Below are 20,430 nucleotides of genomic sequence, written 5' to 3'. Positions count from 1 at the left end.
TAGATCCCAGCATTTGGAAGACGGAGGCAGGAAGATCTCTGTGAGTTTGAGGCCTGAATGGTTTACATAGCAAGCTCTGGACTAGCTAGGGCTGCAAAATGAGACCCTATCTTTTGGGGAAAAAAACGCCTATGCCAACCTAGCTCCAGATTCAATTAGTGACCCTGTGTTAAGAGAATTAAGGCAGCCTTCACAGTCGCACAAACCCCACACACACATGTGCATATGCCATACGCATGTAAATACCACACACACGCACTCACAGACACAAAAATAAGTACATTTTAAATGTATTATTATAAATGTGCACATTTTCACTGACTGCCTCTCCTTTTTTGTACCCTAGAGATCAAACCCAAGGCCTCGTGTCTACTGAGTATGCTCTCTACCATTGACATTTTAAACTACATAAGCCATATTTTCTCTAATATAAGATGTCAGGATTGCAAGACATATTTTCTATTTTAAAAAACCAAAAAGGGGCTGGGGATTTAGCTCAGTGGTAGAGCGCTTACCTTGGAAGCGCAAGGCCCTGGGTTCGGTCCCCAGCTCCGAAAAAAAGAACCAAAAAAAAAAAAAAAAACCAAAAAGGGGATGGAGAGATGGCTCAGCAGGCAAGAGTCCTCAGCAGGTCCTCTGCTCTTCCAGAGGACCCAGGTTTGTTTCCCAGCACCCACATAGTGGTTCACAACTATCTTAACCTCAGTTCCAGAGGAGCCAATCCCCTCTTCTGGCACTCTTTGGGCACCAACTGACACACATCGGACATAAAATAATAAAATGAATTTAAAGAAAGAAAGCTAAGAACACCGTTGCCAACCATACTGTGGAGTGCTCTCTGCTATCTGTGAACCCTAAGTTCACAGATGTGACACACAGGAAAATGGTAAAGGTAATCAATAAGGTATGAACTATTGCTTAGAACACCTGGGCCTTAAAGCATTGTTTGTGATGTGAGTGAAGAAGCACAGGTCTGGAAAGACAAACCATCTATTTAAGGCAGAGGCCTAATTAGTGACCTCTGTGGACAAGGTGCCCTAGTATGCTGCCTTAGATCAGAGCTCAAGTTAGAAAATTCTATGAATCTGAGGCAGCCTGTCAGTGTTTCATCCCACCCCGGGAACAGGGTATACTAAAGTGTAGTTGTCTTTCTAGAGCTTCCCCTACCTCCCACCCCCAGAGCTGCATATTTCCATTCTTTCTACTGGCCTTCTGGGTTTCTCCCCACCCCATACCTGATTTCCCTTTCCCCCTCCATCTCCCCTCTCCCACCCAGGTCCCAGCCTCCCTCTGCCTCCCATGATTATTTTGTTCTCACTTCTAAGTGAGATTGAAGCATCCTCACTTGGGCCTTCCTTCTTATTAAACTTCTTATGGTCTGTGGGTTATAGCCTGGGTATTTTGTACATTTTGTCTAATAACTACTTATCAGTGACTACATGTCATGCATGTCCTTTTGGGTCTGGGTTACCTCACTCAAGATATGAGAGATTCCCGGGACTCAACGGGGGTGACCTTAGCCAAAAATGCCCCAACAGTGGGGAGAGGGAACTCTGTCTATCCCAGTAGACAGACAGAGCCCCAAGTGGAGGGATGGTGTTACCAACCCACAGTCAAAATTTCTGATCCAGAATTGTTCCTGTCTAAAAGAACTGCTGGGACAAAAATGGAGAAGAGACTGAGGCCTAAAGGAAGCCCAGTGACTGTCCCAAATTGGGATCCTGTTCTAGGGGAGTCTCCAAGGCCTGACACTATTACTGATGCTATGGTGTGCTTATAGGCAAGAGCCTGGCATGGCTGTCCTCTGAGAGGCCCTACCAACAGCTGACTGAGACAGATGCAGTTACTTTCACCCAACCATTGGACTGATGTCAGGGACACCTATGGAGGAATTAGGGGAAGGACTGAAGGAGCTGAAGGGAAGGGCAACCCCATAGGAAGACCAACAGTTTCACCTAACCCAGACCCCTGGGAGCTCCCAGAGGCTGAGCCACCAACCAGGCAGCATACACTGGCTAGTCCAAGGCCCCTGGCACATATATAGCAGAGGACTGCCTTGTATGGCCTCAGTGGGAGAGGATTGCCTAATCCTGGAGAGACCTGATGACCCAGGGAAGGAGAATGCTTGGGCAGGGGGAAGCACCCTCTTGGAGACAAGAGGGAAGGGGAATGGGATGAGGAACTGTGGGAGGGGGGACCAGGAGAGGGCAATGGATGGAATGTAAATATATAAAGTAATTAATTAAATAAAATGTAATTACCTCAGATCCAAAAATGCTCCATAGCTCCCCAAAAGCTATCTACTGTATAGTAAGGACCTCAACATCAGGCATGAGAAGCCCCCATTTGAGGTATTGGTCAGGGATGTCCAAGAGACCTACAAAACATAATAAGCTACTGCAGTGGCCCTTGGTTCCCTCTCATAGGTGAAAGGTAAATTCCCATTGCTCAAGGGACCGTGCACTTTGGACAGGCCCAGAGGACATGAGCTGGATCTGATCTGAAAGCCTCCTTCCTGAGGACTAGCTTCCATGGGACCGGAAGGTGCCGTGCAAGCTTCCAAGAGAGGAAGCAACCAAAAGTCCTATCCAGCTCTGATACCCATGAACCACAAGAACACTATACCTATAGTATGTGCACAAATAACTTGGAGGTAACCAACGGCTCTCTAATTGGACTTAAGATCCCCTCAATAAGAGGGAAAAGCTGCCTACTACTAGAAATGTAGCCAACTACTCAGGACTAGTGACATCATGGATCTTGGAGGACAACCTACAGCCACCACTTTACTAGACCAGCATAATCCCTAACTACATTCTATATTTATCCCCATTCTCACAGAGAAATGCATCCTCACCTCTCATCGAAGAAGCTTCTCTCTGCCACAGACAGATACCAGTACAGAATACCACAACCGATCAAAAGGCAGAGTTGTGGGCATCTACAACACAATTCCTACACCTAAGGCTCAGGGGTCATTACAGAAGAGGGGGCAGAAGGACTTTTGTAAAAGTCAAAGGATCAGGAAGTTTGCTGTGATGGTGTGTCTCCTAGAAACATCAGAGAAGCTCCTCCCAGGAAGTCTCAACATGGCTGTCTAAACAACATCTGAACAGAGACAATACCAATGGCCTTACTAACGAGGAAGGGGAAAGCCCAGGAGGCCTCAATCCTAGGCGAAGAACTACAGGCAACTCAGGAGTGCTAAGGGTGAGGGAAATAATCTTCTCCAGGAAAGATACCCCCAATTGATAATCCAATTCCAAATTTTCAGCACCAAAATCACCTACATGCAAATAACACTGTACAGACTAAGAATGTCACATTTATACACTAGACATACACCATATATATGATTACATATGCTCTCACAACAATTAAAGAAAAGGGGACTGTGAATTTGAAAGACAACAAAGTGGGGTACATGGGAGTGGTTGGTGGAATTAAAGGGAAGAAAGGCATGGTGTAATTATAATTTCAAAAATAAACAAATGTAAACTATAGACTAGAATGGCAACTACATTTTTAAAAAGTTCCCATTGGGGGTTGGGGATTTAGCTCAGTGGTAGTGCACTTGCCTAGTAAGCGCAAGTTCGGTCCTCAGCTCCAGAAGGAAAAAAAAAAGGAACAAAAAGTTCCCATTGGAGTTCAGATCTCCAGCACCCACATACACACACACACACACACACACACACACACACACACACACATATATACATATATATATATATATATGCACAACATATGTGTCTGGTGTCCTGTCCACAGAAACTAGAAGATCCCCTGAAAACTGAGTGTGCATGGTCATGAACCACCATGTAGGTGCTAGGAACCAATCTGGGTCCTCTGGAAGAGCAGCAAGTGTTCTTAACTGCCGAGACAATGTCCAGACCCCAAGCAGGGGGTTCTATTATAAATTCTCAGTGCCTCACTTATATCTTTATCAGCATTATTTATCATTAACCTTAGGTGGATACTACTGAACTCAATGACTATCTCAATGATTTTGGTCTAGTGGCTTCATCTCTCTGACTTGTTCGCAAAGGGAGCATATTAACAACCATCTTTCAAGTGAACTGAAAAGGTTAACTGAGATAGGGGTATAAGCATACGTGGAACAAGAGCTGTCCAATGGTAGGAAGATCAATGTGCGTTTCCCTTACCTCTTAAGCTGTTAGTCATTTATGAATGATCACAAAGTCATACTGTCTTTCAGGAAAGTCAATCTTCTTATAGAGTCTAAGGCTCTACATTCGTTGACTCCAATGTGGTCACCAGACCTGGTGGCTAAAGTTATAATTCCACTAAGTAAAATCTAAAATTCATTCCTAAGGTTAGGGAGATGGCTCAGTGGATCTTAATGTGCTTGATGTACAAACAGGAGAACCTCAGTTCGGATCTCCAGCACCCACATAGCAAGCAAGGCGTGGCAACATCCCTGTAATCTCAGACTTGAGAGGCAGAGTCAGAAAGTTCCTGGGAGCCAGCTAGACTAGACAGCCGATGAGACCAGGTTCAGTGAAAGGACCTGCCTGACACATAAGGTGTAAAGCAGTAAAGGGAGACCCTCTGTGTCCACAAAGGGCCTCCACACACCCATGCGCAAGTACTCTCACCTGCACGTACATATGCGCGCGCGTGCACGCGCGCGCGCGCACACACACACACACACACACACACACGCACACACACACACGCACACACACTTCAGCTACCTATGGAGTTCAAGTGCAGGCTGGGCTAAACGAGACCCTGCCTCAAAACAAAAAGTTCATTTCCTCAATTATATGAACCACATTTCAAGGGTTTGGTAGTCACATGTCACTAATGGCTGGTGTGATGGCCAATACAGATGCACGACTTCTGTCGCCACAGAAAGGTCCACTGGACGAGGCTACGCCATAGTAATAATAGTACAACGGTGCCCAAGGTCTTTTTCTTAACTCAGGACACCCCAACATGTCATGCCAACCCTCGTTTGTTAATATCTCTGTGCGCCCTCCTGTGGCTGGAGTTGGGAACTGGTCTGCCCATCCCAGTCTCTGTGGAACAAGACACTTTTATAAATAGGATCGCTTAGACATTTTCAAATCTGATCATGAGAAAGAATGGTAACAATGGCGTAAATGCAGACTGAATGCTCTGGTGACTACTAAGGAAAATCGGTTTGGTTGACCACGAAATCTCAGTACTTTCTGAGCTACCTACATTTGTGAGAATGCCACTCTTCTTTAAACAAAGGATGGTACCACATGGCTGTTTGAAGTGTAGAATACCAGCGTCCCGCTAGCTCAGTCGCTGGAGCATGAAACTTAAAACTGTAGGGAGAGATGCAGGATTACTGGAAGAACATGGCAGGGGCTCTCTCGGTGGCACCTAGCAACAAGCACGCAGGAAGCCCACTCTGTGGGCCAATAGGAAGGTTAAGCTGAAACTCCACCTCCCACTGGATAAGGGAGACGCCTGATTATGGGGTGCCCGCCACCTGGCCGGTCCCATCGCTTCCTCTCACAGCTGGCATCTAAGCTCAGTTCTCCAGATATCTGAACCCAAAATTTATATCCCACTTCCTGACTCTGTGCAAGGTTGTTCTCGTGCTTGCGCAATAAAACATGGAGGCCAATGGCGCTGGGCGGGGCTTCCCCAGGAACAGTTGGCGCCTGGGAGCTGCTGTTTGCGGAGGACCCGCTCCGTGCAAGCTGGGAGAGGGAAGTTAGGGTGTCTGGTGGATCTCTTGCTACTCTGCCAAATGCGCCAACTTCGCCAGTGATCCCCTGGTGTTGTTGAGGGTAAGAGATACCAGCCCTTTTAGTAAAGGTTTTTTTTCCCTGAATGCAGTTTCAATGCACACACAAACCTGAGAACAGAAATACAAATAAACATCACCCATAATCCCATCAGCCAAGGAGAACCACATAATTAATATACCTAAATATAGGACTACATTACAGCAGGGCATAATGGCACACACCTTTAGTCCCAGCACTAGGGAGGCAGAGGCAGGCAGATTGCTGGGAGAGTTGAAAGCAAGCATATAGTAAGACCCTGTCTCAAAGGAAAAAAAAAAGTACTGCATTACGCATAGTGTTAGCTAGCTCCACCTCCCAGAGCTAGTTTACTCAGCCTTTAGGAGATGTGAAGCAATCAATGTGCTTAGCTGAAAAGCAGCCACCCCCTGAGGACTGGACCCTTGGCCAGGTGCAGCTTCCAGACCTTTCCAGGCCTTTCCCTCTAGCCCCCAAACAGGGCGTGGTCAGGACAACAGCTGGGTTGAACCAGACACAAAGCCGTCTCCTCCGTGCAGCACGTGTGTGCTATGCTCAGTACATTGTCCCTGTCCAGGAGAAAATGCCAAGTCATAGCCCTCCTATAGCAGCTGCAATCCATCGACTGGGGAGGGGGAAGGTCACAATGAATGTTTTTGTAAGCCAGGTACAAGCTGAGCTGCTAACATTCCAGATTTATCTGAGTGCACCACATTCCAGGGAACAGATAGTGTTGCTGTTCTCCCCCCCCCCCTTTTTAAAAAAGCTAACTGAGCTATATAAATCACAGACTATACCATTCATCCATTTAAAATGTACAAATCGATGGCTTTTTATTTCTTGGGTTTATTTGGACTTTAAATTAAAGAGAGGTTATTCTTGTGTTTTTGTTTCCTGTAAATTAACATGGTAAGTTTAAAAATAGAGGTCAGTTTTAAAGGCTAAAAAAAATGTACAACTGACTAGCTTTTAGTGTTCACAATATAATAGAACAAATTCATTCACCTAAAAGAGACCAGACAAACCAGGTATGGTGGCACATGCCTGTAATATCAGGATTCTGTAGGCAGGGGTACAAGAATCAGGAGTTCAAATCCATCCTGGGCTACCTAGGGAGGTCCATGTCAGTTGCAGTTGTGACTGGAGAGATGGCTCAGTGGTTAAAAGCTTTGTCTGCTCTTCCAGAGGACCTGGGTTCGAGTCCCTTCGTAACACCTACATTGCAGCTCATCTGTTACTTCCAGAGATCTTGAGCCAACTTCAGCCTCCTCGGGTACCAGATATGGACATTGTATACAGGCATACATGCAGACAAAACATATATACACATTTTAAAAAACCCTAGCCAGGCATAGCGGTGTACCCCTTTAGTCGAAACACTTGGGAGGCAAAGGTAAGCAGACCTCTGTGAGTTTAAGGCCAGCCTATTTACATAGCAAGTTCCAGGACAGCCAACACTATATACAGAGATCCTGTCTCGAAAAGCAAACAAACCAACAGTATAACTGTATTTCCAGTTCTGGGGAGCAGAGACAGGCTGATCCATAGGGCTTGCTGGCCAGCCAATATAGCCAAAACTCAGTGCACTACAGATTCACTGAGAGACCCTGTCTCAATAAATGAAGTTGTCACAGAGGGAACACAATGTCACACAGTCTCTGGCCTCCTCACAGGCAAAGATAAGCTATAAGTTTTAACATTCTACAATTTTTTTGTGTGTTATCAAGACAGGGTTTCTCTGTGGAACATCCCCAACCGTTTTGGAACTCACTCAGTGGACCAGACTGACCTTGAAAGCAGAGATCCACCTACCTCTGCCGCCCAAGTACTGGGAGTAAAGGCAACAGCACCACTGTGTTTTACAAACCTATACAGAAAAGAAAGGAAATCCAAAGGAACCTATTTTCCCTCAAACCTAGGCAAGCACTATTCTGTGTTCCCATAGATTTGCCTACTCTGGCCATTTCACATGAATGGAATATACAACATGTCCTTTTTATATCTGGCTATCTTAATTTACTATAATGCTTTCAAGCCTCACCCCTGTCATTGCTCGTATCGGTATCCATTTCCTTTTATTGCATAATGTCTCCTACTATGACTCTCCCACTCTTTGTCTTCAGTCATCAGTTGATAAGTGCTGGATTCTTTATATTTCTTACCTTTTATGAATTTGCTGCTATGAAAATTCATGTATGACTCTTGCATAAATTTATTTTTGTTTCTCTTTGGAGACGGCTACCAGGAGTAGAACTTCAGAATTACTCGATAAAGCAATATTTTGCTGCTTTTCTGTTTTTGAGTAGATTTCATGTTTTTTTTTTTTTTCGGAGCTGGGACCGAACCCAGAGGCCTTGTGCTTCCTAGGCAAGCGCTCTACCACTGAGCTAAATCCCCAACCCAAGCTTTTCTGTTTTTGAGACAGATTCTTTTAGCTCAGACTGGCCTCAAACTCTTTACATCGCTGAGGCTGGCCTTGAACTCCTGATCCTCCTGCTACAAACCCCTAAGTGCCAGAATTACAGGAGTGCAATGGTATACCTGGTTTGTGTGTAGTGCTAGCGGGCACACCCAGGGCTTCAGGCAAACTGTACCAACTGGGGTACATCCCCACCCCAAGGCTTCACTTTCTTTAAAATATATATATATATATATATATATATATATATATATATATATATATATATATATATATATATATGGTTGTGAGCCACCATGTGGTTGCTGGGAGTTGAACTCAGGACCTCTGGAAGAGCAGTCAGTGCTCTTAACCACTGAGCCATCTCTCCAGCCCTGTTCTTTCTTTCTCAGAAACTCAAAGTCATGACGTTTTTCTTTTCTCTTTTTTTAAAAGATGTATTTATTATATTCATGTGAGTACACTGTAGCTGTTTTCAGACACACCAGAAGAGGGCATCAGATCTCATTACAGATGGTTGTGAGCCACCATGTGGTTGCTGGGATTTGAACTCAGGACCTTCAGGAAGAGCGGTCAGTACTCTTAACCTCTGAGCCATCTCTCCAGCCCAACGTTTTTCTCTAAAGCTTTTTTTTTTCTGTTTTTCGAGACATTGCTGTGTACAGTAGGCTGACCTGAACTTACTACTAAGTAGACCAGGATGGCTTCCCAACTTGCTGTGATCTGGCTTTCACCACCAGGTCCAGTGCCTCCTAAAATTTACCGTGAGTATTTCCTATAGGTTACATGAATGTTACATGTAGGTTCCTGGTCTACTCTGAGTTAATTTTCCTATGAGGTGTTGACGATACAACTTTATGATGGTATTTGTTGAAAAGACTCTTCTCTCCCTCATTAAGTCCTGTCAAAAGTCAACTGACCACAAATACTGTGTCTTATTTTCAAACTGCAACTTCTGTCACATTAAGGCATGCTGGTACTGTACTTCTTGAGAGCCACAACTTTGTCGTTGGTCTTGATATAGGGGTGTAAGCCCTCCAGGTTTGTTCAAGATGATTTTAGTCTTTCAAAGTCCTTTTGACTCTTCACACGAACCTAAGGATCTGCTTGTCCCTCCCACCAAGAAGGTGGTCTAGGTTCTGATCAGGATTTGACAGACTCTGTAAGTCACTGGTACTGTTTCTAGGGTGTGGGGGTTTGGTTGGTTTGGTTTTGTTTGCTTATTAGTTTTTATATTCCTTTTTATTTCAAATTGGATGTACACGTGGGGTTATTGGGGTTATGCACATAGAAGTGGAGAGCAGGGCCTGCAGAGTCCAGAAAATGATATCAGATCCCATGTTACAGGCAGTTGTGAGCCACTCAACGTGGGCGCTGAAAACTGAACTCTGGTTGTCTTGAAGAGACAACCAGACACCTGATATTAACCACTGAGCTGCCCAATAATAGGCTTCATTATGACATTTTCACGTGTGTACATAAAGCATATCTGTTGATCGTATTCTTTCCCCTTACCTTCTCTTGCTCCTCTTCTGCTCCCCCGACACACTTCCTCTTCCCGACAAGGCCCACTGCTAACAGCATGCCTTTTTTGGTGTTTTTACTGATGAGATTCAGTGGAGTTGCTTACAGGGTTATAGGTGAGGAGTTATTTACGAGAGTGTGCGCAACTTACCAGTGGCTACACTGCTGAAAAAAAATGTTCCCCCCTGAACTGTGTATAAATCCTCAGAGAATAGAGGGGCCTGATGAGTCCCCCCCCCCCAACTCCACAACAGGGTGTTTCTCCAGTCTTTTCAGATGTAAAATTCAGTCTTTTCTGAAGTATCCCTGTATCACTGCAGGAATCAAGCTGCATTCTCTCTCAACCACTACCTTTCCCCAACCCCAACCAGATGACTCATAAAGTGCCTGTAGGTAGACGGAAATTACAGAGCTCCAGAGTTGAGGACAGAGGTTGCCGAAGTCTGTCAAAGGCCAGAGCAGGCCGTGTTCTTACTGCTGAGAAAGGTCTCCGGCCTCTTGCTTTGTCTGGTTTGGAGGTGGCTCGGGTTGGTGTAGGGTTTGCAATCCCCCCCCCACATCTGGTTATTCATATCATTTTATAAGGGGCTTTTTTTTTCAGTTAAACATATTGTAAACAAGTTTCTATTTCAGTAGCCACAAAGGCCACCATGTCTCTTATGTAAAATAATTCAACAATTGCAGGACACAAGATCCTCCGGTTGCTTAGATACCAAGATGAATCCTGTATGTATGCCAGCTACAATAAAGAGCTTTCTGCTGGGTGTGGTGCTCCACATTAGTAATGCCAGTGCCTAGGTGGTTGAACCAGGAGGATCAAGAAGTCAAGGGCAGCCTGGGCTACATAATGAAACTCAGTTTCAGACAAACAAGGCCTAGGAATATTGCTTATTAGATGAACATTTGCCTTTTACATACAAGGCTTTGGTTTGGATTCCTAGTACTACCGAAAACAAAACAAAGAAAAAATAAAAGAAGAAGGAGGAGGAGGTGGAGGAGGAAAGAAAGAAAGAAAGGAAAGAAGAAAACCAGCTTTCACGACTTTCAAGGATGGCAAGGTCAAGTCTAACTTGGGCAACCTGACAGATAAACAAAGCCCAACATGTGCTTTGAATTCCAACACTTAAGCTATAGAGGCAAGCAGACCACCATGAGGCCTGCTTGGCTTACATAGTAATCTCCAGGATAGCCAGGGCTACATAAAACCCTGTCTCATAAATAAATAAATAAATAAATAAATAAATAAATAAATAAATAAATAAATTCACCTAAAATCAAACAAAAAAGTGATATTCTTTAATAAAGAATGAAATGAAACTTCTGCATTGATGTAACCACTCAGGAAAATGGTGGTTTCTTAGCCTTAACATCATTAATACTGAAGGACCATCTGTTGAGAGGAGCTGTTTTGAGCGTTGAAAGATAGTTAACGATGTCCTTTGTCTCCATCCATTGACAACCAGTTGTCCCTCCACCCAAGTTATGTCAACCAAAAATGTTGCTAAACATTGTTAAATTGCCTCTAGTTGAGAAACACTGTGTGCTTGGTGCTTGTCAGGGTGCTAGGCTGGAAAACCCCAAGAGTATATTGAGAAATCTCCAACATTATATATTATCCAAGATGATTATATTGGTCCCAAGAATTAGCAAGTTGTTGATTCCCGCAAATAAGGGTAGGTCACTCTGTTGGCCATAAATATATAGGGCTCCTTTCTCAATAGCATAAGCACTTATTGTCTGGAGGTATTCTCTGCACACAGTAATGAGGTCCTAAAGATCCCAGGTACTATAGCCATATGGATTCTCTTTTTTTTTTCTTTTTTTCTTTTTTTCTTTTTTTCTTTTTTTCGGAGCTGGGGACCAAACCCAGGGCCTTGTGCTTGCTATGCAAGCGCTCTACCACTGAGCTAAATCCCCAACCCCCATATGGATTCTCAATACAAGTGAGGCTTAAATTAGGGGTTTTCTTTTTGTTGTAGGAATAACCTCAGAAGAGGCATCCAGTTAGATCATTTACTTTTTTTTAAGATTTATTTATTTATTATACACTGTAGTTGTCTTCAGACACACCAGAATAGGGCATCTGATTACAGATGGTTGTGAGCCACCATGTGGTTGCTGGGAATTGAACTCAGGACCTCTGGAAGAGCAGTCAGTGCTCTTAACCACTGAGCCATCTCTCCAGCCCTAGATCATTTACTTTTAGCAGTCTTAACACCAGTGATCAACGGGTCCTTGTGGGAGTCAGGTTTTGTTTGGGGGATATGTGTGCAGAGTTAGAAGTTGAAGTTTAGAAGACCCCATTGGAGCTGCAGGTGTGGATGATATGTACTCAAGCTGCAAAAAAATACCTCTTGGGACAGTTGGTGGAGATCAACACCAAGGTTGTGCATTCAAGTGTCTAACCGTTGGGTCCATGATGCTTTTCTCAACAATTACTATTTGAACACTCCAATCTCTTTTTTTTTTCCCCCGGAGCTGGGGACCGAACTCAGAGCCTTGTGCTTGCTAGGCAAGCACTCTACCACTGAGCTAAATCCCCAACCCCTGAACACTCCAATCTCTAATTAGGGAGACTTTTCTTCCTTTTTTGTTTTTTGAAGCATGGTCTCAAGTAGCACAGGCTAGCTTCTAATTTGTGATGTAGCTGAGGCCAGGCAAACAGGATCCTCTAAGCAGTGGGATTAGAAGTGTGCACCAGCACACCTGGTTCATGACTTATTTTTTTCACCGAAATAGAACAAAACAGACCTGATTAGAGCATGTTGTACATAGTAGGATGAAGTACTTTGCAAAAGATGTATATTTCAGTACCAGGGAAAAGAGAGATGGAGAGGGCCTGTGCAGGGAGAATAAGAATAAATGTATGTACTGTTGTAGGCTACAGTCAAGAAAGATTTAAAAGCCAGTGCTATAAGCAACCTACATATATATACTTAACATTCTTTTCTATAGTGGATGAAATAACCAAGTCTTTTTTTTTCTTTCCTTTTTCTTTTCTTTCTTACACATACTCTAATAAAAAAAAATACCTGGCATTAAAGAGTCACTCCCTGCAAAGTCAAGACTATATGTATGAAAAAGTATTTAATAAAAATTTAAGGTTAGGGCTCTACTTCAAATTGTCCTGACTCCTTAAGAATTAAACGGTTGTGGCAGCAGCAGTAGAAGAGGAAGAGCTGTCCCAGGATCTACACTGGCCTTTGGGCCGAAGGCTCTCACTCCAGACTGGGAAAACGGAGAAGTCTCCAAAGGGACCACCGATCATGGCTGTGCATTTGAAGGGGGCGTGGTTCTAGGAGCAGACTCCAGGACAACCACTGGGTCGTACATTGCCAATCGAGTGACTGACAGGCTGACCCCTATCCATGATCACATCTTCTGCTGCCGCTCAGGCCCAGCAGCTGATACCCAAGCAGTCACTTACCAGCTTGCTTTCCACAGGATTGAGCTGAAGGAGCCTCCACTAGTAGACACCAGTCTCTCTAAGGAGAAGATCTGATGACAGGAATCGTCATTGCAGGCCGGGACCCTCAAGAAGGAGGGCAAGTGTACTCTTCCCCATGGTGGGGGGGTGTGATGGTAAGACAGTCCTTTGCCATCAGGAGCTCATTTATCTATGGCTATGTTGATGCTACCCATCAGGAGAGCACGACCAAGGATGAATGTCTGCAGTCCACTGCCAATGCTCTTGCTTTGGCTCTGGAAAGGGATGGCTCCAGTGGAGGAGTGATCCGCTTGGCAGCCATTCAACAGTCGGGGGTAGAGTGGCAGGTGCTTTTGGGAGACCAGATCCCGAAGGCCACCATTGCCACTTTGCCACCTCCCTGAAGCCTATTATTCTAGGGTGTCGTTAAGGATACCCATCCTGATGCACAAGCTAAGAAACAGTTTGTTAAAGAGAGAGACCCTGTCTCAAGAGAAAGAAAGGAAGAAAGGAGAGGAGGAGGGAAGAAGGGAAGGACAGGAAGATAAATAGATCACAATACTTTTCTACATTTACAACTTACACCTTAGGTATACATTACAGTGATTCTTTTTTTTTTTTTTTTTTTTTGAGCTGGGGACCGAACCCAGGGCCTTGAGCTTGCTAGGCAAGCGCTCTACACTGAGCTAAATCCCCAGCCCCCATTACAGTGATTCTTGATGGCTCCGAATCTAACTCTTGTGTATCTCTTTCTTCAGTCAGTTTCACTCATTGAAATTGTTACTGAACATGTATGACATGTATAACACCCTGGGTTTACTCCTCAGCAGTCCCGAAAACCTAAATCATAATTACTGCCTATAAGGAAGACAGGACACAGTTGTTTATAACCTCCCTTAGCAAGAAGTTAACATAGCCAAGGTATACAATGACGGCCCTCTTGATTGTCTTTATTTCATGTCAGAATAATATAATTCGGCATTACTATATAATCTTTGTGTTGTTTGATTGAGACAAAGTCTCATTACATATCCTAAGCTTGCTGGAACTCTCTATGTAGCCCAGGCTGTCCTTGAACTCATGATCTTCCTGTCTCACCCTCCTGAGTGCCAGGATTCAGGCATTTTCAGTTATGTACTACTGTGGGGTTTTTTGTTTGTTTGCTTGGTTGGTTTTTTTGGCAATGTCTCACTATATAGAGCTGACTGACCTGGAGCTCACAGAGATCTGCCTCTGCCGTCTGGGTGCTGAGATCAAAGTCTTCTACCGCCATAGCCTGTGGATGCCTGACTAAGATATTTATTTAGCTATTAGACATGCTTAACAGAGGATTTTACTAAAATCATAATCTGAAAGAATTTAGAATATTTACTTTGATTTGAAATCATACTTTTTTCCAGATCATTGAAGCCAAAATTAAGGAAGAATACACAAAATGACTTTCAAACTAAAATAGTATAAACAGAAAACATCTGATACATGTAAGAAACAAGTTATTCCTCAAAATTCTAAAAGAAGATTTTCAAAAATACTTCTACATTTGTTTATTGTGTGTGTGTGTGTGTGTGTGTGTGTGTGTGTGTGCACATTTGCATGCACATACAGGTGCCCATCTGTCCCCTCGTGTGTGTGCAGAGGTCATAGGACAACTTGCCGGAGTTGGTTGGCTCCTTCTATCACGTGAGTCCCGGGAATCACAAACCTGTCTTCGGGCTTGGTAGCAAAAGTCTTTACTCACTGAGCCATCTCATCAGCCCAGGCCCAAAGTTTTATTTTGAAAATTATCAGGGAGGTCACAAAATAACATGAAGTATTGCCGTTGTTCTTGATTGTCCACCATAACTACAAGGTGGGAAGACCCCACTGATGGAAACACTATATTATATACTTTGGTTGTGACACAAAATATCAAGCTGGCACTTAGCTGAATAGTCCCCCCTGGTGCCAGAGGTGCTACATAGGCTCCTGGGGAAGAGAAGACATCCGTGGTATGACAGTATGACACAGCAATGAGCCCTGAAGGTTACAGTGCTGGCTGCCAGTCAAGCTGTGCTCACTGGTGAACTAGTGGCCATGAATGTTTTGAGTGTAACCAACTACCCACTGATTGGATTTGAGGCCTTCTCCACAGCAGGAAATTTATGCCCGGCCCTGTAAACTTGGTCATAGCTTGGGAGATCATAGGCCCTAGGTGAACCTACTACCTTTGTTTCACTAAACGGACTTGTCAAGTTGCTTTCTAAATCTTTGTTTATCCTAAGTGACTGTGACATGCTTGGGCTTAGATGGGGCATTTACATCAACCTCCCCTTCCCCAAAGGCTCTGGAGACATTGTAGAAGAGGCGGAAAGAGAGGAAGAGCAGCAGTATAGGTGAAATGTGGCATCTGGACTAAAGATGACTATTGTACTTAGGAACGCACTGTAAAATCAAGCCATCAAAAGCAGTTAATGCTCTAGCAGACATCACGAGCTATGACAGTGGGAGGAGGAGTGTTGGAGGTGTATGGGAAGTTAAGGGGGGAGGGGTGGAGTAGAGATGAGCATGTTGCTTTGGATACGAGTATACCTAAAACTATTTTAAAATAAATAGCTAATAAAAAAAAAGATGACCTGAAGAAATACTGGTACTCAAAGAACGAGCCACTAGCCTCACGTTATAGATATGAGAAACTGGGGCGAAGGAGTTAAACCATTCCCCCAAGTGAAGAGCTGGATTAGCACCCTGATTCTTTATAAAGCTGCCCCCATGTTGGGGCAGGTGATATTGATCTTGGGAATCTTCCCAAGAAAGCTTAAAAAAAAAAAAGAGGGTTCTGGAGGACTACGTTGAGAATGTTTATAGCCTACCCTTGCCAACTGCCAGCTAGTCTGCTTAGCTCTGTAACATTAGCATTTGTGGGTGCACTTTAGAGAGGAAGAGACCAGCCTGGTCTACATACTAAGTTCCAAGCCAGCCAGGGCTACATAGTGAGACCTTCGTTGTTTTTTTTTTTTTTTTAAGAAAAAAAAAAGAAAGAAAGAAAAAGCCCGCCGCCTTTGCGTCCCCAGCTCACCGTGGTGCCGGGATTAAGCTGAGGCGCCATAGCACTTTACTGGCGCATAACTGGGGCCGCCTGCCCTTTGCGGGCGGCCCTTTTAACTGCTAGCTACAGGCTAAGAAATAAAAAGCACCACCACTACCACCACTACCACCACCACCACCACTACCACCACCACCAGGCTACCCAAGACCCATAGTTCCTTCAACACTCCCCAGTAAAGCCACATTGCTGGGATGCCACAGTTCAGATGAGGGCCTCTCTTCCCTTTCTTGCTTCCACAGCTCAGTCTTTGCTACTCCCATTCCAGGAAGCCTGTCTGTCAGTGCTGCAAATCAGAGAGGATACTTCCCAGAACTCACTTGCCCTCTGAGTTCCAGTGGCTTTTTTCCCCTTTCATGGGGGACAGGATGAATGGGAACACTATTATATTCTCTATTATAAAGACATATTTGTACTCCATATTGTAGAAAAGAATCAGCCCGTACATGTTATTCCTTAGCTTAGCAGTAACCACTGTTAATGGTTTGTTTGTTCTGTGCTATCTCCTCTCACAGCTCAGCAAGGCTGATGATACCAGCAGAAACTGAAGTTTCAAGAGCCCGAGGGAAGAGTACAACGGCTGATAACAGAAAAGGCACAGACATCACAAGTTTCGGCTACGTGACTGACCACCTATCCAGAGGGACAAAACAGAGCTGGAGAATGATTGATTGTCTGCTCCTGCTCCCCACCCCCTTCCTCCCCGTATAAGATAGGTGATAAGATAGAAGACAGATTTTCCGGAGGTTAAGTCACTGTCTCCTCAGATTGCCAAATCTCTGAATAAAACTCAGTTTGAAAATTCAAAGTTAGCTGAAGCTGGGAAAATGCATGCCTTTAATCTCAGGACTTGGGCGCCAAAGGCAGGAGGATCTCTGTGAGTTTGACTCTAGCCGGGTTTACAGAGCTAGTTCCAGGATAGCCTTCATGAAGGACATTACCAGAAAGGGTTGACTGAGGTAGGAAGACACATCCTCAATGTAACAGGAGCTGTTAGACCGGCTCACTCAGTACCAGCATTGCCCTGCTCTGTGTAGTGAACAAGAACCCTCACGCTCTAGCCTCCATAGTTGAGAGCCTTTTCACTGCTATGCTCTTCCCACCATGATGGAATACAATAAGTCCTTTCTTCCTTAAAAAAAAAATCTCCATAAAGGAAATGTTTCTTAATCTTTTCTGTGAGCAGAACAGCCACAGCCAAGTGATACCAGCTCAGCTGATCTACAATGCAATGCTTGAAGGCCACAAGGCCAGGAGAAACAGAACAAAGTAAAAACTTTCAGAGACACAGAGATTGAAAAAAAATAATTGACTCAGTTAAGAAGCCCAGTGGTTAAAAAAAAAAAAAAGTACTTGCCTACTATGTTCAAGGCCTAGCACAAACACACACACACACCACACTTAAGACATTTTTAATAGATATTTTAGGTTTACAGAGAAAAGTTAAATGGGAAATAAAGTCCCCAAATTGTCCCTCATCCGAAAAATGTTGCTCATGTTAATCCACGTGTTCCTTTCTAATCAACTATACTTACCTTAAGCTTGCATTTATATGATACTAAAGGCTATTGGTTGTATTAAAGTTCAATCTTTGGGTTGTGTATTACATAGCTTTTGGCAAATACATGCTATGTGCCCATCATTAATGATAAGATTATGCAAAATAGTTTCTCTGTTTCCCCAAGCCCTCCACGACTCATCTATGCAACCCTATTTCCTTTCCTGAATTTCTGGCAAGCATTGATCTTGTTCTTACTTATTAGTTTAAACATGATCTTGCTATGTAGCCCTGGCTAGTGCTGAAAACTTGGTCCTCTCAACCTAAACATCTTCAATGCGGGGACCACAGGCATACACAACTACATCCAGGTCAACGCTGCTATCTTTACCAATTGGAAGCTATTTTTGGGGTTTTGATTGTTTTGCTGTTGCTTCTCAAGGCAGGGTTTCTCTGTGTAGCCCTGGCTGTCCCGGAACTCACTCTGTATACAAGGCTGGCCTTGAAATCTGCCTGCCTCTGCCTGCCAAGAGTTGAGGTAAAAGGCATGCGTCATCACCACCTGACTTGAAATTTTTTTAAATAGGTATGTAGGGCTGGAAGTAAGGCACTTGGAATGAAAACCTGAGGGTCTGAGTTTGAACTCCTAGAACTCGGGGAACACCCTTTGTCTCAGCACTCCTGGGAGGTGGGAATGGGAAAAAGATAATCCCAGAGGCTGGAGAGCCTAGGCTGGCCTGGCACATACAGTGTGAAAAACAAACAAAACTATAAACTGCACTTATCCAATTCAGATTTCAATAGGCAAGCACTCTCCCAGCCGAGCCACATCTCCAGCAGTGTTCTCCTGGTTCTTGCTGAGTGGCATACATGGTGTGTGTGTGTCATGGTTAAACTAGTCACCAGTCACCAGTTCAACAGTAAGTTCATTCCAATTTGGGGCTATTATAAATAAAGCTACTGTGAACATTCATAGATGCACTTTTCTTTTAATTTTTTTTAGTGTGTGTGTGTGTGTGTGTGTGTGTGTGTGTGTCTGTGCTGACATGTGCGTGTTGTGATATATGTGTGGAAGTCAGAGGAAAACTTTCAAAAGTTGGATTTCTGTATCTATCATGTGTTCCAAAGATTGAAATCAGGTCATAATGCTTGGGCAACAAGTTGTCTCACAGACCCTATAGAGACATTTTTCATCCAATGTTTTGTTTTGTCGCTAATATAAGTTCTCCCTAGTAAAAGGAAACAGCCAGCCTTGGCATAGGACACACACCTTTAATCCTAGCACTTTGGAGGCAGTGGAAGGTGGATCTCTGTAAGTTAGAGGCTAGCCTGATCTAGTCTACATAAAAGTTCTAGGGCAGCCAGAGCTACATAGAAAGACCCTGTCTCATAAAGGAGGAGGAGGAGGAAGAGGAGGAGGAGGAGGAGGGAGAAGCAGAAAGAAGGAAGAAAGGGAGGGAGGGAGGATGGATAGATAGAGAGAGATAGAGAGATAGATGGAAGGAAGAGGGTAGGGGAGGAACAAACAAACTTATTTTTCAGACTGGAGTGAAGGCTCAATAGTTAAAAACACTGGCTGCTTTTCCAGAAGACCTGGGTTCGATTTCCAGCACTCATATGGCAACTACCACCTTCTGTAACTCTGGTTCTAGGGTATCTTAGACCCTCTTTTAGCCTCCAAGGACACTGGGCATGCACGTAGTGCACAGAGATTCATGCGGGCACAAGAGAAAACCACACCAAACATTAACCTTGTATTGATTAATCTCAGCATTTTTAGTAATTTTGCAAATTTTCCAAAGAAACTCTGTTAGCTTGATAGATTTACACATCTGATGTATGCATAAGTTCCTTTAGAACATTTCAACACACTTTTTTTTTCAATTATCATAATGAATTTCTGTATTTTTTCTTCCAATAGCTTCATTTTGTCCACTGGGAATCAGACCTAGAACCTGTTCAAACTAGGCAGGCAGTGGTGACTTCTAAGTTACATCCCCAGAACTTTCCTAACATATTTTGAAATCACTTTCCAACAGTAATTTGTAAAGGACCTTACAATTGCAGACCGTTTGATGACTATGACAGCTTTCCATCAATGCTAGTTTCCTCTTTGAAATAAGCGAAACAAGCTTGCTGAACCTCGTGCACCTCATGGGGAGACAAGTTTTCCAACTGAGATGTCCATATGCCATTACTAAATGCTAGAAATGGACGGGTTCCAAATTTGTGCCCTTAGGTCTTTAAGCAAAGTCCAATATCAGCATAATTTCTATCCAACCAGGGTTCCATTGAGATTTTCCAATTAGCTCGAGGATTGTATTTTCAAAAACTATTATTGATCCTCCTAAAAATGAGGTGAGTTTTTGTGGTGGTTTTTGGCCTCAATCCTGTCAGCTCACAGATAACCATTTTTTTATCTCATTCAGAGATGTTGGTGCAGTGAATTGCTTTCTCCAAATTCCCATGCAGATTGTCCTCTCATTAGGTGCCATTAACACAAGGGTTTGCTGGGATATTGGAGCAAAGGAAAAAGTGCTTCTACTTGCCAGGTTCCCAACCCCCAAGGCTCTAGACTTGGCCTTCTTTCCATTGTTTTCCCCATGCCATGGTACCATAGAGCTAGAAACACCCACAGCCTTTAGCGATCAAAACCTGAGCTGAGTACTAGCTGCTATAGACATCTGAGGTATGACCACGGGAGTGTCTCCAGTG

The 20,430-nt window shown here is 43.8% G+C and overlaps 1 non-coding gene and 1 pseudogene across 1 annotated transcript; both read left to right on the top strand.

Moving 5' to 3' along the window:
• Window positions 1-9,766: 9,766 nt before the first annotated feature.
• Window positions 9,767-13,539, top strand: Psmb6-ps2 (proteasome 20S subunit beta 6, pseudogene 2; annotated as a pseudogene).
• A 2,625-nt stretch (window positions 13,540-16,164) lies between these two features.
• Window positions 16,165-16,291, top strand: LOC120099521 (small nucleolar RNA SNORA76). The gene has a single exon (XR_005498683.1). It is a non-coding gene; the product is annotated as a small nucleolar RNA SNORA76 (small nucleolar RNA).
• The last annotated feature ends 4,139 nt before the right edge of the window (window positions 16,292-20,430 follow it).

This window comes from Rattus norvegicus, chromosome X (genome assembly GCF_036323735.1).
Source record: "Rattus norvegicus strain BN/NHsdMcwi chromosome X, GRCr8, whole genome shotgun sequence".
Lineage (NCBI taxonomy): Eukaryota > Metazoa > Chordata > Mammalia > Rodentia > Muridae > Rattus > Rattus norvegicus.
The sequence above is the reverse complement of the archived record's forward strand: the minus strand, read 5'-3'. Positions and strand labels throughout refer to the sequence as shown.